The sequence below is a fragment of the Vombatus ursinus genome, unplaced genomic scaffold (genome assembly GCF_900497805.2).
Source record: "Vombatus ursinus unplaced genomic scaffold, bare-nosed wombat genome assembly UNPS02007460.1, whole genome shotgun sequence".
NCBI lineage: Eukaryota > Metazoa > Chordata > Mammalia > Diprotodontia > Vombatidae > Vombatus > Vombatus ursinus.
In genome coordinates, this window is record NW_020947238.1 from 1,324,042 (window position 1) to 1,343,425 (window position 19,384).

Sequence of the window (19,384 nt, forward strand, 5' to 3'; positions counted from 1 at the left end):
ACACACACACTCTTCATGTCATGTCCTCTAATTGTGGTTATTATAATTTTCTGGGTAAGATGTGAAAGGTTTTGTAAAGTTAAAATTAATGAGACTTGGAAATTGATTTCACATGTGGTATGAGTGAGAGTGAAGGTTTAAGAATTACCCTGAGGGAAAACTATCCAAAATGGCAGAATAGGAGGAAGCAGTTCAACTCAGGTCTCTAATATCTCAGGTGAATATCAAACCAAGTAGTGATTTGGCACCTAAGAAAAACCCCATTGACTCCTTTAGTAGGTAAATGATAAATACATCATTTTTATCAATGTTAATGCTATAAAACATGCTTGCTCTTAAACTTGGCCTGGTATGTTAGAAGACTTTAAAAAAAAATGAGCTATGTCACATACTAGAAATGATAACCCAAAATACAGAAAATATAGGTTGTAAGGATGAAGAAAAGGTTTCTATGAGTTGAAGAAGATAGAGTATGAGCCAGAAAAGTTCCAAGATGAGACTAAAGTTGTGATGATATTAATTGATACAACAGAAGAAAGGGGAGAGCTGTATAAGGACTTGGGAGGAAGAGAGCTTCAAGAAAGAGGGAAATGGGCAATAGGCCCAATAATGGAGAGCCCTTCATAATTTACACTTCATATTGGAGTCTTATTTCCCCTTAATAATATGATTAATATGAAGCTTGGAGATTATTGATGGTGATGGCTAGCACAGGATGGAAGTGGTTTTCACTTAGGTGATTAGTAATTCTGAAATACCAGGATTAGGAAAGGAAAAAGGTATGAGTTTTCTATCCATAGATAGAAATGTAACCTTTAATAGAGGAACCAATGCTCAAGATTCTTGTGATGATAGAGAAGATTAGTTCTCTTTTAAGCACATGGGAAGCAAGGAGAATTGTTGTCAAAGGTCAAATTTTTAAATTAGAATCTAATGCTGTATGGTCTGGTGTCTGTTGCTCTGCATTTAGGCTAATAGACAAGTCCTAACTGTTAAGAGAAGTCTTGGCCTTGGTTTTAGAGACAAGTGCCTTGTTTTTAGCACTCTTATCTTAGAGGTAAAGGTTCTGATACTTAAGTCTTTGAGTGCTGTCCAGGGACAGAAACTTTATACTGGTATATAACTTTTGCATTGTTGTAGCAAATTCGGACTAAGAACTAGTAGATTCCAGAGTGGTATTGCAGGTTAGCAATGGAAAAGAGTAGACAAAGCCTAGTCCATGAAGAATGTATATCTACTCTCTATTATGACTTATTTCATAAATAATTGTTGGGTGCCTCTCAGTATGATATTTTGCCTACTGAGGACATCTCAGATTTGCTTTTCTGACCACCTATAAGAGGTGATGTTTACTCTGTCATTGGTACCATGGTAAAGAATTTTATTTTAATCCTTATCTGACACATACATCAACTTCCTATACAATAACCATGAAAAATGTTCATTAACTTTGTTGGAAAACCTTCAGTTATGACATAGGAACTTTAAATTCTTTTCCTGATGATTATTTAGGGGTAACTTTATTTTTATTTATATTGAGCTAAATTATACTTCATAGTAATTTCCATCTATTGGTCCCAGTTCTGCCTTTTGAATCATAAGAAGCATAAATTTGATGCCTCTTAAACTACTTTCTTATTGACTACTTAACTCACTTCCCACTGCAACTATTTCTAGCCTTTCCTCCTCTTGATGCTCAGTTGTATCTATCTATATCTAACTAGCTAGTCTATAGCTTTATAATCTCTCTGTACATATATATATACATATATATATGTATACACATATACACTCATACATACATACATACATACATACATAGATTAGGATTATCTTAGATAGATAGATACCTTTCTTAACACAGATAACCTACTATCCTTTCTTATTGAAGACATTCAATACAAAGTCCCTCAACTCCCACACACAATTCCTTAAAACTCATAAGAAATTTTCTTTTCCTTTCCTCCCTTTTTTCCTAAGAGGAGGAAGTAGTCTTGGTTTTTGGTTTGATTCAGTTTATATTCCCTCACATTTCTTCCAATATATAAATATAATAACTATGCTCTCATTTTCATATATCTTCAGTTTCTAACTGGTTCCCTTCTCCATCAACACACATGGTCAATTACATAAAGTTCTTTAAAAATAAAACTCCCTCCCCTCTTAAAAAATCTTGTTTTAGTGTCCACTTTTCTCCTTCATGGTTGACATTTTATCCAATTTTCAACTCCAGTTACAATATTATTTTTCTCCTCCCCTTCAAATTCAAATTTCTTGAAAGTATTTGCTATGCATAATGCCTTCATTTCCTTAGCATATACTCTCACCTTTAAAAGAGCACTAATGATAGAGAGATAGGATTTTAAACCAGATTTTGAAGGAATGAGTTGTTCAATGTTCGATAAGATGAATCAAAAATTCCTGAATGGAAACAAAATCTTGTTTTGTTGTTGTTGTTGTTGTTTACAACATTGGTCACTCTTTCCCTTTAGATTTAGAGTCAACTACTTTGACATCAACTCTCCTGGTTCCCTTTCTCTGACAAACATTTTTCATCCTTTTCTTAAAGGTTTAAGACAGATGCTTCCTAAGGGTCTACCTTTGGCCTACTCTTCTTCATGAACAGTCTACCCGTAGGCAGTACCATTTTCTCTCATTGTTTCAATAGTCATAACTTTAAAGCATACATTTTAAAGCTATGACCTCCTTCCTAACTTCTGGCCTTTAATTTTCAATCACCAAGAGGATATTTCTAGCTGAATTTCTCACTTGAACCTTAAAATACGTAATTTTAAAATCATGCTTATTAATTTTTCCTTCAAAATATCATCCTTCTGACTTCACCATTCCCACCACTGGCACTGTAATTTGTACAAATTCTCATTATAAAATATTTAGTATTATTCTTGACTATTCCCATTGTCTCACTTCTCATATCCAATTTTGAAATCATATTTATGTTAACTTTACAATATCTCTCACATCCACTCATTTTCTTTACTCTTATTGATACCAGCCTATTAAAAAATATTATAATCTACTTGACTATTTCAATATTATCCTGATAGTTCACCTATAACCAGTTTGCCCCACCAAATAAAACCATTCTTCAAAATGATGTTATGCTTATCTTTCTTCTATATAGATTGTGTTATGTCACTGAGCTCAAGAATCTTCAATGGTTCCCTTCTGCTGATTGAGTAAAAATTAGCTATTTCTTAATGGATGTTCATTATATACATTATTTCACAAAATTAACAAATATTTCTTCAGGAAAATCAAGACCCCACAGTCACCATTTTAACTTTCCTCTTTTATGATACCATTCTATTTCATTATTATACACAAAAGTAAAAATGGAATACTTGTGATCCTCATTATGTACCTTCATGGCTTTGGTCACAATGTTCTCTATGTTTAGAATGCCTTCTCCTTCCTAAATATTAAACTAACGTGCTACTTCCTCCATAAAACATTTGCTAATCCTTAGACATAGCCTAATAAAGAGTTCAATGAAATGTGACTACATTAATTATTGAGGATAGATGGTAATAATTTATGCAGTTTCTTTCCTTGGACTTCACATATCACATACTACAGTAGTTCTCTGAAATATTTATTGTACATTATAATTCTATTGTGCAATATAGGTATTGGTACACACAAAATGTCTCTATGAAAAATTTTAAGTTCTGTGAGGACAAGGATCATAACGATGCTATATTTTATATCTCAACTACATCATTTTATTTTGCTTGCAAACAGTAAAAGCTTAATAATTAAATACTTACTGAATAGAATCCACATGATACATTTCTGGCAAGAAGACTGTGTGAGTATTCATGATGAATTCAACACAAAAGAGTAAGAAATACTCATGATCAAATAGAAAAACAGCAAGGTTTGATTGGAAAAGATAGGAACACTCATAGGGAAATTAACAAAGACAAAAACAAAGAAAAAAGAGGAGAATGATTTTGAGAACAGGGAGGAAGAAGGAGAAGAGAAGGAGGAGAAAGAGTAAAGAAAACAAAAAAAGCAACACACAAAACACTAAGTATAATGAGCAAATATTTCAAGTCAAAATAAAGTGAGGACAAATACATTTTTGAAAGAACGTAATAATCAGTACCTCTAGAAGAAAGGATGACAACCACTAGAGATCACAACAAAACATTATAGTGGTAATATGGTATCTATAAAACTAAAAATTACTACTATGAGAAATGATTCATTTGGACCCCTGCTCTAGTACAATCAGAATTAATAAGTTTGATATGATTCCATGAGGGGTAGTAATTATAAGTTCTGTATATTAGGCACCTGAGCCGTGAACTGCAGATTCTAAGTTCACTTGCTTAGTCACAGGAAGCTAACTAGAGGCCCTTCCTCATTGTTTTTCCTTATTATGGTGACCAAACACAGAATGGTAAAGGTGACTCAAATACATGAAAAGTCCTCCAACTTATTTTTTATTTCTGGATCACTCTCTCTTGTCTACCATGAGCAGGTGATCATCTTATCATCACTTAGTTAGAGGATATACTTCATCCTTCACTCAACCCCAGAAACCGTGCTGATAATACAATTTTGGCAGATGCATAATTTTTTGGCCCTCAAAGCAAGGACTATCAATCATAGGCATTCTGTATTTTGTGTAGCTCCTCTAGAGTTTCAGGTATTGAACCTAGTAAAAATGAGGCCCAGGAGGAAGGGAGCATCTCAGATGGTGAGGAAGATCTGAGGTTCATTCATTAGAGGGGAACATGGACCCTTTAATAAAGTACCGTTGTCTCAGAGCTCTACCTCAGTTTCTTTTATTGTAGATTAGACAATTTTAAACTCCACACTATTAAAGGCAAAAATGCAAATAAAGAATTGTAAATGTAGATTAGATAATACCTATAAACTCTTAAATAGCCTGAACAACAAAATGATTCAAGTAGAGTAAAAAATTATTTGACTAATAACAGAAAAAAATGAAATTAATAAAATTGAAGGATGACTTCAATTCTCTATAAAACAAATCAGCAAAGTTAGAAGAAAAAAGTTTGAAGAGATAGTCTGTAAATTATTAGTATTATAGATAAACAATAAAAAAGAGAGAGGGTATTACATTTCAGAAAATTAAACAAGAAATATTCTGAGAAAAATAGAGGTGAGAGATAAATAGAACTTATCAAATCCACAATATTCTTAAAGAGAATTCCAATTTTAATTCATTTACAGTGTAGTTATCAAATTTAGAAAAGTCAAAGATAAAATGTCAAAAGCAGCTAGAAGGAGGATGTTCAGATTGCAGGAAACACAAATTTAAATAAGATTACTCAGTGTCAAAATATTTTTAAACAAGACAAATAGTACAATACTCTAAAATTATATATCTTTAAATACTGAGCATATTTCACCATGAACAGTGACACTTATTGAATGAGATTGCAAAAACTAAACCAAAAAAAAACATAAAAACAAATAATAAGAATCATTTTCAAACAAGTAATAAGAAATCCTGGACTTTAAAATTTTAGACATGCAGATTCACAAGCAACTGAAACTTAGTAAGATAAACTAGAATAGGAAGTAATTAGAATTAGTGACTCAATGTTTTTATTCTCTAAGGAGGAATCACAATAAATGATGTAGAAAACATAGAAGGGAACTTTTACCCTAGAGTATAGAGGGGGATAGTTAACTAAAAATAGTGAGAATGATTGCTGATCCAATCACTTTGCCCCTGAAACCAAGATAATTCTACCAGTCCCTGTATTTAGCCTTGTTTACCCTTTTTGTAATAGGTATATTTGAAGGAACCCTAGATCTGTTCATTTATAAAAGAATTCACCTACTTTTGTCTACCTCAAGGTAAAGCTATAAATATAAACAGTAATAGATTCCAGTCATTCTCAATTGGTCTCTAGTCCTTATAGAGTCAAGGTCCTGAGTTGCAGTTGTGTACACACACACACACACACACACACACACACACACACACACACACACACGTGAGATTTCTTTTCCCAGAACCACCTTGGGATGGAAATTCAGGAGCTGAATTAAAGCAAAAGCTTATGCCTTCTTGTTTCAGTTATTTTGAGTCTGCAAACATGAATGGTTTGTGTGTTATTAATAAACCCCTAAGTTATATTTGAAGTAGGTAGGCTATGTTTCACATTGTTGAGGAACAGAACCTCAGTCACATATCTAAATTATGGTTAAAAAAGTTCACAGATGCAGAAATTTGGAGGGAAAATCCTTTGAAAAGGAAAAAATAGTGTGTAGGGGGAGTACTTAAATATTTTTTAATATGGGCATGATACGCAAAATAATCCCAGGATCTATGTCTGGATTGTGTGGAAATGAGAGGTAGGTGATTCTGTTACAGGGTAAAGATTGGAGTGCTACAAAGTAAGATAAGATTTATCTGGTTTTTGTGTGAATGAGGCCAGGAAGTAAATGGTCTGTTAAAAACAGAAAAGACAATGTACCTTATTCTGAAAGAAAAGATGGGAGGTGGGGTGGAAGGAGAGAATCCCATAAAAGAAAAGGAACACCAAATTTTTCGAAGTATACCTTGAATGTTAATAGGCTGAATTTCCCAATTTAAAAAAGAAATGAATTGCCGAATAGATGAGCAAATAACATTCAAAAATTTGCTACTTATAATAAAGATGCATAAAGCATAACCATTCTTTCATGTTAAAAGTGAATGAAATTCTACTGTGCTATAAGAAATGATGAGTTTGATGTCTTTAGAAAAACATGGATAGACTTGCACAAATAATGAAGAGTGAAATAAGCGGAACCAAGAAAAACGTATATAATAATAGTAATATTGTTTTATGAACAAACTCGAGTGGATAAGTCATTTTGACACTTATAAATGCCCAAATTAACTACAAAGGTCATATGAAAGAATATGCTATCTACATCCAGAGAAAGAATTGATAAATAGAAATTTGTATGAATGATTTTACATATCTACGCATATTTGTATCTACTAGTAGCTGTCTCTAAGGCAGAGAAGGAGGGAAGAAAAAAATTTAAAAGATAATTATATAATATATTTTAAAAGATTAACAAGTTGTAGATAATAGATTTGCAGTTTCATGTGAATTTTTTTATTATACTATGTTATGGAAATACTTGTCTTATCCCATAAATTAAAACTGAATAAATAAAAATTTAAAAAAAATAAGTAATCAGCAGTACTATCTAAAAAATTGATTTTAGAAAATTGGGGGTGGGGAGTGAAATAATGGATAAAAGCAATTATACTTTTGCTGAATTTGAATAAAAAGAATTTGCAATCATAATTTTAGATAAGACAATAGCAAAAACAGTATCAAGAAAGACAATCAGAGATGTTTTGACTTTATTCAATTAATGTTTGTCAAAACATAAAACATTTTAAACATCATAGTAAATTTTGGCCATCAAATTAAACATGTGGCAGTCAGGGTGGGGGAGGTGAGGAGAAAGAAAAAAGGAAAGAAAGGAAGAAAAAAAGGAAGGAAGGAATGAAGAAAGAAAGAAAGAAAGAAAGAAAGAAAGAAAGAAAGAAAGAAAGAAAGAAAGAAAGAAAGAAAGAAAGAAAGAAAGAAAGAAAGAAAGAAAAAAGAAGGAAGGAGGGAGGGAATAAAGGAGTAAGGGAAGGAGAGAGTAAGTGAAAGAAAACAGAAAGAAAGATTAGAGGGACCATTCATCATTATCATCATCACAATCAATATATCCTCATCATCATTATCATCATTATCATCAACATCATCATCATTATCAATATCCTAACATTTACATGGTTGCAAAATGTTGTACATATGTTATCTCATCTCAAAGTAACAATAACACTGGCATGTAAGTGCTATTATTATGCTCATATTACAGATAGGGAAACTGAGTCTAAAAGCAATTAAGTGAGTTGTCCAGGATCACACAAGTAATCGGTTTCTAAAGCAAGGATTTAAATTCAAATCACAATAACTTCAAGCCAGGCACACACTCTTACCCACTGTTCCAATTAGTTGTCTCATTCCAGTAACATTTGTTCCTAAGTCAAATCTTCTTGAACTATTTAAATGCACAGAGTCTAATTTTGTTCCATGATGGAAAACATGTTGAGGCTGAAGGCACAAAGGTGACTGATTATACCTTTACCTTGTCCCAGGTTGTTGTCCCAGGTTAATATTACTGCTTGTAATATCATCAGTGTCTGCTTTACCAGCAAGTCCAATGTCGGGAGATAATTGTCAATCAATAGGATATGGGCTAACACTCTGCTGGTTTCCCTAAAATCTCTTTTGAATTTAGTGTTAAAATTACAGAAGCCCATATGCATTGGACTGGAATTCATACATTGGATAAAATTGTAGCCTAATTTCCATTTCCTTTTTCACAGAGTTACCATTCAAATATTTGGCAAGGTTATCTGGTTTTGGGTTCTGCTTAATTCTCTTCCTCACTGAGAAGATGGTGATAGTGTCAAAACAAATCTGATTATACAGCTACTAAATTAATCTTATGAACCACCTTTCTTATACTCACTGACTCAGCCATTGGCAGCAAGTTCACTCTATTGATATATAGGAGCTACAGCTTTCAATACTGATTCTTTGAGGGAATAGTCAGCTATTTCTTGATACATTAAAAAAAATGTACCATTCCAGGGACAAAGGGCACTCTTAAGGACCACACGATTCTTAAAATGAAAAATGACACACTTTAAAATGAAAGTATTAACTGCAGCTAGTTTCTTCCAGGGTATTCAATTTCACTACTTACATTATGATTTGAGTATAATGAAATACCACTACAATTTACTATTTATTATTTACAATTTAATATTGTAAATGAGGGGCATACCAGAAAAATATTTGAAATAAAAGCTAATTAAAATGAATTATTTTAAAAAGCTAGATAGCAAGACATGCTGTATAATGTCCAATTGCTCAGAAATTTTAATACATATGTGTATATTATATAGCTTAAAAATCTATTGGAAAGATAAATAGGAAATTACATAAGAATATATGTCAAATTAACTAGAATTGATAGATCTTTGGAGAATCTCTAATAATATACATATTTTTCAGGCTCCCAAGGGAATTAAAAGCTATTGCATTATTTTGTGTAAAAACATCCCACATGACAATAATTCACATATTTCAAAACATACATAATACCTCTTTTATCTTGGTCTTTTTTTTCACATGAATTGCTGTTAGTCACTCCAGTTTCCATTTAGAGTACCACTTGGTTTTAACTCCAAAGAACAAGATGCCTTTCCTAGGATAAGCAGATCACTTTAGATCTCATCACTATGCTGTTGCTGTTGTTTGTCCTTTATTTTTGGAGAGCACCAATCACATCATGATGTGATATCTTGACTCATGCCTGAATTGAATTTAAGGGAGGTAGAGCTGCACAGACATCAGCCTCACTCTCTTTTCCAGTCATCAAAGTCCACTAGTAAGACAAAAGTGAAGATAATTGGGAATGGTTCAGGATGCAGAGGATGACCTTGATATCTTTCATGCCTGACCAAGGCATTATTCATCTGTCTTTATGACCATTGGAACAAATTGTTCTCATTAGCCAATTCAGCTAGGGAAAGTCTTCACTTGCTGGGGGTGAATACTTCCCTAATTCACTAACAGATGTGAGGCCTGTTTGTTGCCCTCAACCTGGTTTAACCGATCTGCTGAGATGGCTTTACTATAGTGAGGTTACAATGTATGCTAAGTTCCTTGGAGCACCTGAGGTTTAAATACTAGGTAGACATCAAAAGTGGATGATCTGCCCTTAAAGGGTTCCATAAATCCTTACAAAGGAGGTGCTAGTCCTCCTTGAATACCCCATACACCCTGCTGTTAACTCACACTAGGATATTTAACATTTCTCTCCTCCCTATGCCTTTACTCCCCTCTGATTGAAGGATTGGATGCAGGACCAATAAAATCCACCCAAAACTTTCCTTTAGAGAGGGCAGAATCTGTACTTTGGAGCTTATTCCATTTCACATCTGCTGCCCTGCCCACTTTAAATTCCACAGAAGATGTCCTGAAACTCCCAGACCAGACCTTTCCAAATTCCTTTTGTATTTTGTGTTCACCCATTAGATTTGTATCTCCAATGAAGTGCTGGCATATAATTAGGGCTTAATAAATGTTTACTGAATTGATTTGAGTCCAGTTATTCCCCAGTAGATTTTATTTTTCTAATTTTTAAAAATTCTGAATTAAAAAATACCAAATAAAATAAGCATTTCCATATTTCCAGAAATATAAGATTGTACATGAAATTCTAAAGCTTTATTACATATATATATTTCTTCTTTAAATGCATAAATTAAACATGCATCTTTTAAACTTTTCTTACATATTTCTGATTATTTTGTACATTTCTGTTCTTTTAAAACTCTTTCAAAGGCTTTTTTGTTTCTACAGATGAATTTTATTATCAACATTTCTAAGTTTACAGAGTAATATGTTGGTGGCTTGATGGGTATGGCACTGGGTTAAAATAATTAATTTAGTTTTATTGAAATCAGGTAAATTTAATTAATATTACCATTTCATCATGTGGGTAAGAGCTACCCATGAATAATTTGTATATAAAAAATTATTTGTGTTTGTTACTGTAAATAACCTTTCATAGCCTCATAAAGTTTCTGTGTGCCTTCATAGATCCCACATTTTTATAGAATCTGTAGGTATTTTGAGTGGAATTTTTCTTTATTTTTCTGCTGGATATTGTGGGTAATGGAAATGCTGAAAATTTGCATAGATTTAGTCTGTATAATTGAATTTTATTGAACTATTTAATTACTTTAATTTTAGTTGTTTCAAATATTTTTATAAGGATATCAGCATAACAAATCCATTAAAAAAAAGATTGCCTTTGTGCTTTCTTTGCCCACACTTTTCTCCCCCTTCAACTTAGTTCCTTTTTCTTATTAGGAAAGCTAGCATTTTTTTTGGGAGGGGCAATTGGGGTTAAGTGACTTGCCCAGGGTCCCACAGCTAGTAAGTGTCAAGTGTTTGGTCTGAGGCCGAATTTAACTCAGGTCCTCCTGACTTCAGGACCAGTGCTCTATCCACTGTGCCACCTAGCTGCCTCTAAAAGCTAGCATTTTTTGCATTGTGTTAAATAATAGCAGTAATAAGACTCTCATTACCTTCTGATCTTTTTAAAAATGCCCCTAGTTTCTCCATTCTATACAATTCTGGCTCAGTTTTAGGTAGATACTTACTTCTATGATTAAAAAAATAAAATTTACATGCTTGTTAGAGTTTGTTAAGAGCTTTTCTCAATATCTATTAATAGCATGGTGATTTAAAAATTGTTTTGTCATTAATTTGACCTATTATGGCCTTTTTAAATATTGGACCACTCTTACATTCTTGCTATCAGTGCAAGAAAGTCATAGTGTTTCATATTTTAATATATTATTGCTGCCTTTCTTAATCTGTTATTAATCTATCTTCTATCTATATATTTATGTTTTTATTTATCAACTGATTTATTTATGTATTGGGTATGCTTATTAGGGAATGAAATATTGCCTATAATTTTCCTTTTCTCTCACTCCTGATCTTAGGAATCAAAATCATATTTAGAAAAAAAGTTTGGAAAGAGTTTCCTTTCATATTTTTGGGGAAAAAGTTATGAAAATTTTTTTCAATGTTTAGTAGAATTCTCTTGTAAATCTGCATGATAGTTTCATTTCCCTTTATGATACCATTTATGGGGCAATCAATTTGTTGTTGTTGTTTTTTGTTAGATTATCTAAACCTATTGTTCTATTAAGCTAGCTGTGTGTGTTTGTATGTATGTGTGTGTATTTATGTGTAGAACCATTTTGACTACTTATTAGTTTGAATGATGGGTATTGTCCAAAATTATATGTAATGGTTTCTCTTATTCCATTTCATTCTTTCTTTCTTTTTTTTGTAAAAAGTATTTTATTTTTTCCAATTACATATAAACTAGTTTTCAACACTCATTTTTATAAGATTTTGAGTTTCAAATTTCTTCTTCCTCATTTCCTCCCTCAAATTTCCTCTCCCCAAGATCGTAGGCAATCTGATATACCTTATACATGTGCAATCATGTAAACATATTTCCACATTAGTGATATTGTGAAAGAAGAAACAGAAGTGAAAAGTGACAAAAAAGAGTTGCGTATGCACAGGTTGGTGCCCAAAACTGCCTTCCTGAGGCCTACTATGGAGGAATCACTGTCAGACCTGAAACCCCCTCTGAGCTAGGAAACCTCCTCAGATATGTGGAATTTACAATGGAACAGTATGCTAGATGATTTATTGAATATAGATGATATACAATTTTCTTCACCAGACAATATGAGCTGGCTGGGAAATGTGGAAGAAAATCCTGGAGTTCAGATGTCTGTTCCCCCAGTTAACCTGACCATATCATTTCTATCCCAAAAGGACTATCTTGGGGAGTATGGCTTCAGGCTTGGTTTTCTACACTCTGGAACAGCCAAGTCTGTCACCTGCACACAGTGCTCCTCTGAGCTGAACGAGCTATTTTGCCAGCTGGCTAAAACCTGCCCTGTCTAGCTCTGAGTCACCTCACCAACACCTGCTGTTGCCAGATTCCAAGCTGCTGCTATTTATAAGAAGTCAGAACACATGACCGAGGTGGTTAAGCGCTGTCCCCATAATGAATGATGCACTGAGCACATGGATGCCCTGGCACTTCCACAGCACCTGAACCAGGTGGAAGGAAACCTACAGGCTGAATACCTCAATGATGCCACCACCATGTGACAGAGTGCGTCCATCCCTTAGGAGTCGCTGGATGTTGGCTCTGATTGTACTACAATTCATTACATTTATATGTGCAACAGTTGCTGCATGGGGGGCATGAACTGGCGCCCAATCCTCACCATCATAACCCTGGATGACTCCAGCAGTCAGCTAATTCAACATTGAAGCTTTGAAGTACATTTATTTGCCTGTCTTGGAAGAGACCAAAGGACTGAAGAGGAAAATTTTCGCAAGAAGGGAGGTCACAAACAAGCCATCTTCTGAGAGCAATAAGTGTGCATTGCCCACAACACCCCCAAGGCTAAAAAGAAGCTAATGGATGGAGAATATTTTACCCTCCAGATCTGAGGTTGCCACCTCTATGAACTGCTCCTGAAGTTGAATCAAACCTTGGAACTGAAAGATGCTCACAGTGGGAAAGATACTGGAGTGGTTTGCCATTTCCTTCTACAGTGGATTAAGGCAAACAGAACTTAAGTGATTTGGTCACACAACTACTAAGTGACTGAAGCCAATTTGGGCTCAGGTCTTCCTGATTCCAGGCACTACTTTATATCTACTGAGCCACCCAGATGCCTTCCCTCACTTTAGTGTCTCTCTAAAAGAGAGGGTAATGCTGTCTGGGAAAAGTGTTCTGAATAAAAAAAAATATATTAGGAGCATTGGAATCAGAGACTTAGAACTGAAGGAAGAGGCCGCCTTGTTTTATAGGTGAGGAAACTAAAGGCCACAGAGAGACTTACTAAGGTCAGAGATAGTTAAGTGAGAAACAGGATTTAAATCCAGAACTCCAAAGTGATGGGTATGCTTCCATTGTGCCATACTGCCTTCCAAGACTAAAGGCATTGCTTAGAGCCATGATGGTTTCTTGAAACTGCTATATGTGTTTCTGCCATTTGGAAAAGTGTGTGCACATTCACTTAGGTATGTGTTCCTGGTAAGGTGTGGGAGCATGATGGAAGGATGTCAGGAAAGTGGGTGGTCACAAATAGTTGTTGATGGGTTGACATTTGTGATGAAATGAGCTGTCTTCTCCACACTCGCAGGATTTAGTAACTGAAACACCCACTGGAATGTGCTTCTACCAAAATGGTTTGTATCCTCTATCCTTAAGATAATTCTGAAGTTTTATTTTCACTCACCTCATAGGCAACAAACATTTTGAAAAGGGAGCCATAAGTTTCACCAGACTGCCAAAGGAGTTGGACATAAAAATGGTTAAGTACCCCAGCTCTAGCCCCAGATTCTCAGGAACACACTAAAATGAGATGAACTTTCTCCACCCCCACAGATTCCTCCTCCATCATTTTTTCCCACAAACTCTTAAACCCTTTTTTTAACCTTTTTTGCAATTTTTATAGAATTTATTATTTTCAAATAGTTAATACTAAAAAAAAGAAAATTGACAAAAAAGAAAAAAAGGGAAAATCATGTGCTTTGCAGCTCCACCACAATGCATTTGTGTCTCAATTTGCTCACATCGCCAACATTTATCATTTTCCTTTACTGTCACATTAGTCATTCTGATGGGTGTGTGGTGGTACCTCAAAATTTTTTAAAATTGTATTTCTCTAATCAATAGTGATTTGGGGCATTTTCTCATATGACTATAGAAAGCTTTAATTTCTTCATCTAGAAACATCCTGTTCATATCTTTTGACCATTTAACAGTTGGGAAATGACTTGTATTCATATATATGTGACTCAGTTATTTATATATTTTCCACTTAATAAAATTTTATTTTTTTCAGTTATTTATAAAGATAGTTTTCAACATTCACTGTTATAAGATTTTGCATTCCAATTTTCTTCTCTCCTCCCTTCCCTCCTCTCCCCCATCCCCTCTTACCAAGGCAGCAACCATGTCCCAGGGCTAGAGATGATTACAAAAATTAAGCTATTACTACAAAAAATACAAAGGAAAAGGAGAAATAATCCAACCATAGAAAGCTATTATGGGAATAGAGAAGACTGTGGTTCATGTTCACAGGAGGATATTGAAGCTAAGAAATCCCCTTCTACCTCAAAGAGTAATGTCAAATTGTCCAACCTGTTCAAAAAGAATTCATAGAAGAACTCAAAAAAGACTTTAAATATCAAATGAGAGAGACAGAGAAAAAACTAAAAAAAAAGAAAGAAAAATTGAAGAAAAACAAAAAAGACTGTGAAAGGAAAGTCTATCAGTAAGAGAGCCAGAATTTTTTTTTAAATTTATTTTTTTGAGTTTTCAACATTCACTTCCACAAGATCCTGATTTCCATTTTTTCTCCCCATCTTTCCCCTCACCTCACCCCAAGATAGCATGCATTCTGAAAACCCTTTTTCCCTGATCTGCCCTCCCTTCTATCACTTCCCCTTCTCTTATCACCTCCCTTTTCTATTTTCCTGTAGGGCAGGATAGATTTCTATATCCCATTTCCTGTATAATTTATTTCCCAATTGTATATAAAAACAATTTTTAACATTTGTTTTTAAAACTTTGGGTTCCAAATTCTCTCCCTTCCTCCCTCCCCACCCATCCTTATTGAGAAGGTGAGCAAATCCAGTTATACATGTGTAGTCATGCAAAACACTTCCATAATAGCCATGTTGTGAAAAACTAACTATATTTCCCTTCATCCTATCCCACCCCCATTTATTCTATTCTCTCCTTTGACCTTGTCCCTCCTCAAAAGTGTTTGCTTCTGATTACCCCTTCCCCCAATCTGCCCTTCCTTCTATCATTTCCCCCTTTCTTATCCCCTTCACCCTTATTTTCCTGTAGGGTAAGATAGATTTCCATACCCTATTCAGTGTGCATGTTATTCCCTTCTTAAGCCAAATCAAATGAGAGTAAGATTCATTCATTCCCCCTCACGTGCCCCCTGTACAGTGAATGCTTTTCCCCCCTTTTACATGAGATAATTTACCCCATTCTACCTCTCCCTTTCTCCTTCTCTCTGTACAATCCTCTCTCACCCCTTAATTTTATTTTTTTAGATATCATCCTTTCATCTTCAACTCATCCTGTGCCCTCTGTCTATATGTATATATTTCCTCCTACTACCCTAATACTGAGAAAGGTCTCATGAGTTACAAATATCATCTCCATATAGGAATGTAAACAGTTCAACTTTAATAAGTTTCTTATGACTTCTCTTTCCTATTTATCTTTTCATGCTTCTTTTGAGTCATGTATTTGAAAGTTGATTTTTCTATTCAGCTCTGGTCTTTTCATTAAGAATGCTTGAAAGTCCTCTATTTCACTGAAAATCCATTTTTTCCCCTGAAAGATTATACTCATTTTGGCTGGGTAGGTGATTCTTGGTTGTAATCCTAGTTCCTTTGGCCTCCAGAATATCATATTCTAAGCTCTCTGGTCCCTTAATACAGATGCTGCTAAATCTTGTGTTATCCTAATTGTGTTTCCATAATACTTAAATTGTTTCTTTCTGGCTGCTCGCAATATTTTCTCCTTGACTTGAGAACTCTGGAATTTGGGTATACTATTCCCAAGAGTTTTCCTTTGGGGATCTCTTTCAGGAGTTGATCAGTGGGTTCTCTCCATTTCTATTTTACCCTCTGGTTCTAGAATATCAGGGCAGTTTTCCTTGACAATTTCTTGAAAAATTATGCCTAGGCTCTTTTTGTGATCATGGCTTTCAGGTAGTTTAATAATTTTTAAGTTCTCCCTCCTGCATCTATTTTCCAGGTCAGTTGTTTTTCCAGTGAGATATTTCACATTGTCTTCTATTTTTTCATCCTTTTGGTTTTGTTTTATAATGTCTTGATTTCTCATAAAGTCATTAGCTTCCATTTGCTCCATTCTAATTCTTAAGGACTTATTTTCTTTAGTGAGCTTTTGGACTTCCTTTTCCATTTGACCAATTCTATTTTTTAAGGCGTTCTTCTCCTCATTGATTTTTTTGGACCTCTTTTGCCATTTGGGTTGGTCTATTTTTTAAGGTATTATTTTCTTCAGTATTGTTTTGGGTCTCCTTTAGCAAGCTATTGACTTGTTTTTCATGATTTTTTTGCATCACTCTCATTTCTCTTCCCAGTTTTCCTCTACTTCTCTTACTTGCTCCCCAAAATTGTTTTTGATCTCTTCCATTATCTGAGACCAATTCAAATTTTTTTTGGAAGCTTTGAATATTTGACTTTGTTATCTTCTTCTGGTTATATGTTTCAATCTTTTTGTCACCAAAGTAAGATTCTATGGTCTGAGTTTTTGGTTGCTGTTTACTCCTGTTCCCATGAGTAAAACTCAATTGCTTGAGTTTTAAACTCTTTATTAAAGTAGAGGCCTGCTTCCAGTGTGGATAATGTACTGTGCCAAGTTTTGGGGGTTCTGTGCAGCTGTTTTCAGAGAAACTTCTAGGAACCTATAAATATTCAGTTCTTCCAAGATGGTATGATCAAAGGTGAGGTGTTTATTACTTTCCTGGCCTGTGCTCTGGTCTCTGAGTGACCACTAGCACTATTTTCTGCCTTGGAACTGTGAGGAGGATTCCCTCTCCACTTCTGCCACAAGATCAACCAAATTAGAGCTCCTACTCTTCCCAGGTCCCCCACCTAAGACTGCAACTCAGATCCAAGCACAGGCAAAACCAGACAATCCTTCCTCAGCACCAGTAAAGAGATCCCTGCAATCCCTCTCTAATCAGCCACTCAACCCTTCTTCTGTATGTGGGCTGGGAGCTCTGGAAACAGCCGCTGCCCTATGTCTGCACTGAAACTAGGGCTGGGACCATGCTCTTCACTCATGGCTGTTCCAACACTCCTTTCCTGCTGACGTTCTAAGTTGTCTTTGGCATTTGTGGGTTGAGAAGTCTGGGAACCACTATAGCTCCCTTTGATTCAGTCCCCTTTAGTCCTGCTCCAGGTTTTCTGAGGCCCCATCTTTGCCTGTGTGGCCCATGCAGAACCGTGCCCCTCTCCCAGCCCTGTGCAACAGACCTTTTCCATTAACAGTAGTCTTGGCCTGTAAATTTGTTTCACTCTGTCTTTTTGTGTTTTCTGCTGCTCTAGAATTTGTTTACAGCAATTTTTGCAGGTTTATGGAGGGGTTTGGGGGAGAGTTCAAGCAAGTCATTGCTTTTTCTCTGCTATCTTGGCTCTGTCCCAAGAAAGAGAATCTTAAGGAAGAAAATGACATTTTGAAAATTAGAATTGGTTGGGGGGCAGTTAGGTTGCACAGTGGATAGAGCTCTGGCCTTGGAGCCAAGAGGACCTGAGTTCAAATCCAGCCTCAGACACTTGACACTTACTAGCTGTGTGACCCTGGGCAGTCACTTAATCCCAATTGTCTCACAAAAAAAAATAGAATTGGTTAAGACAAAGCCAGTGAAATTATAAGAGATTAAGAAATAATTAAACAAAATATGAATCATTAAACAAAATATGAATAATGAAAAATAGAATAGAAAATGAAACATAAGAAAAACAACAGATCTAGAGAAAAGATCAGAAGAGAAAATATAAAAATAATCAGATTAACTGAAAGCTATGATAAAAAAAGAATCTTGATATAATAGTGGAAAAAAAATAAAGAAAATTATCCAAAAGCATTAGAATGTGGGGGGAAAGTAGAAATAGAAAAAAAATCCATTGATCACCACTTGCAAGACATCATATGAGGAAAACTCATAGGAATATTATAGTCAAATCCTGAAACCCCCAGCTCAAGGATAAAATATTAAAAGCAACAAGAAAAAAATATGATGATGGCACAATTAGAATTACATAAGACCTAGCAGCAGAGATATTAAAGGACTGTAGGTCCTGCAATACTATATATAAAAGAGCAAAAGAAATGGGACTCTGGCCAAAAATATCATACTCACCAAAGTTAAGCATAATCCTGAATGAAACAACATGGACATTTGATCAACTGTCAGACTTTCAAGATTTTGTTTTAAAAAAAAAGACCTGAACTTACTAGAAGATTTGACATATCAGAGCCAAGAGAAAAATAAAGTACATACTACAGACTGATTACAAAGGATTCAATAAGGACAGACCATTTACTTTTTATATAAGTAAAATGCAAAACGTATGTCTAGGATTCTTATTAATTATTGGGTAGTTCATAAGAAAGATAGGGAAAGACCTCAGTATATGATTTTAAAAAGTAAAACCACTTAAGAACAGCTAAAAAGAATAATTATTTTATACAAATGGGGTGCAAAAGGAAGAACTGATACAAGGGAATTAGATGTGGGAGGAGAACTGGTAATTCTGGTAACCTCCTTTCATCAGAAATGGATTTAAGAGGGAACAATACATATATATTTAGAAGAGCATAAAAGTCTTCTGAATTTAGAAGAAATAAAACAGTGAGGGGATAGAAAGTGGGGAGGGGACAAGGGAGGGATCTCCAGAGAGGAAGTTGAGGTAATAGGTTATAAGGGGCTATAAAAGGGTATTTAGATTCATGGGAATGGCAGGTTAGATGAGGGATCCTTGAAGTGGGGTAGACTAAGTAATAGAAGGGCAAGGTAGTGAGTAGAAGCAAAGTAGAAGAGTCAGGAGGGATAGGAAACAAGAGATATGCACAAACATAAAAACAAAGATCAGAGTAGAATTTGTTTGAGAAAGTATATGTCTATATATGT

General features: G+C 34.6%; 1 pseudogene; it reads left to right on the forward strand.

The window, feature by feature from the left end:
- Positions 1 to 12,221: 12,221 nt before the first annotated feature.
- LOC114033812 lies at positions 12,222 to 17,570 on the forward strand (annotated as a pseudogene).
- Positions 17,571 to 19,384: the final 1,814 nt, after the last annotated feature.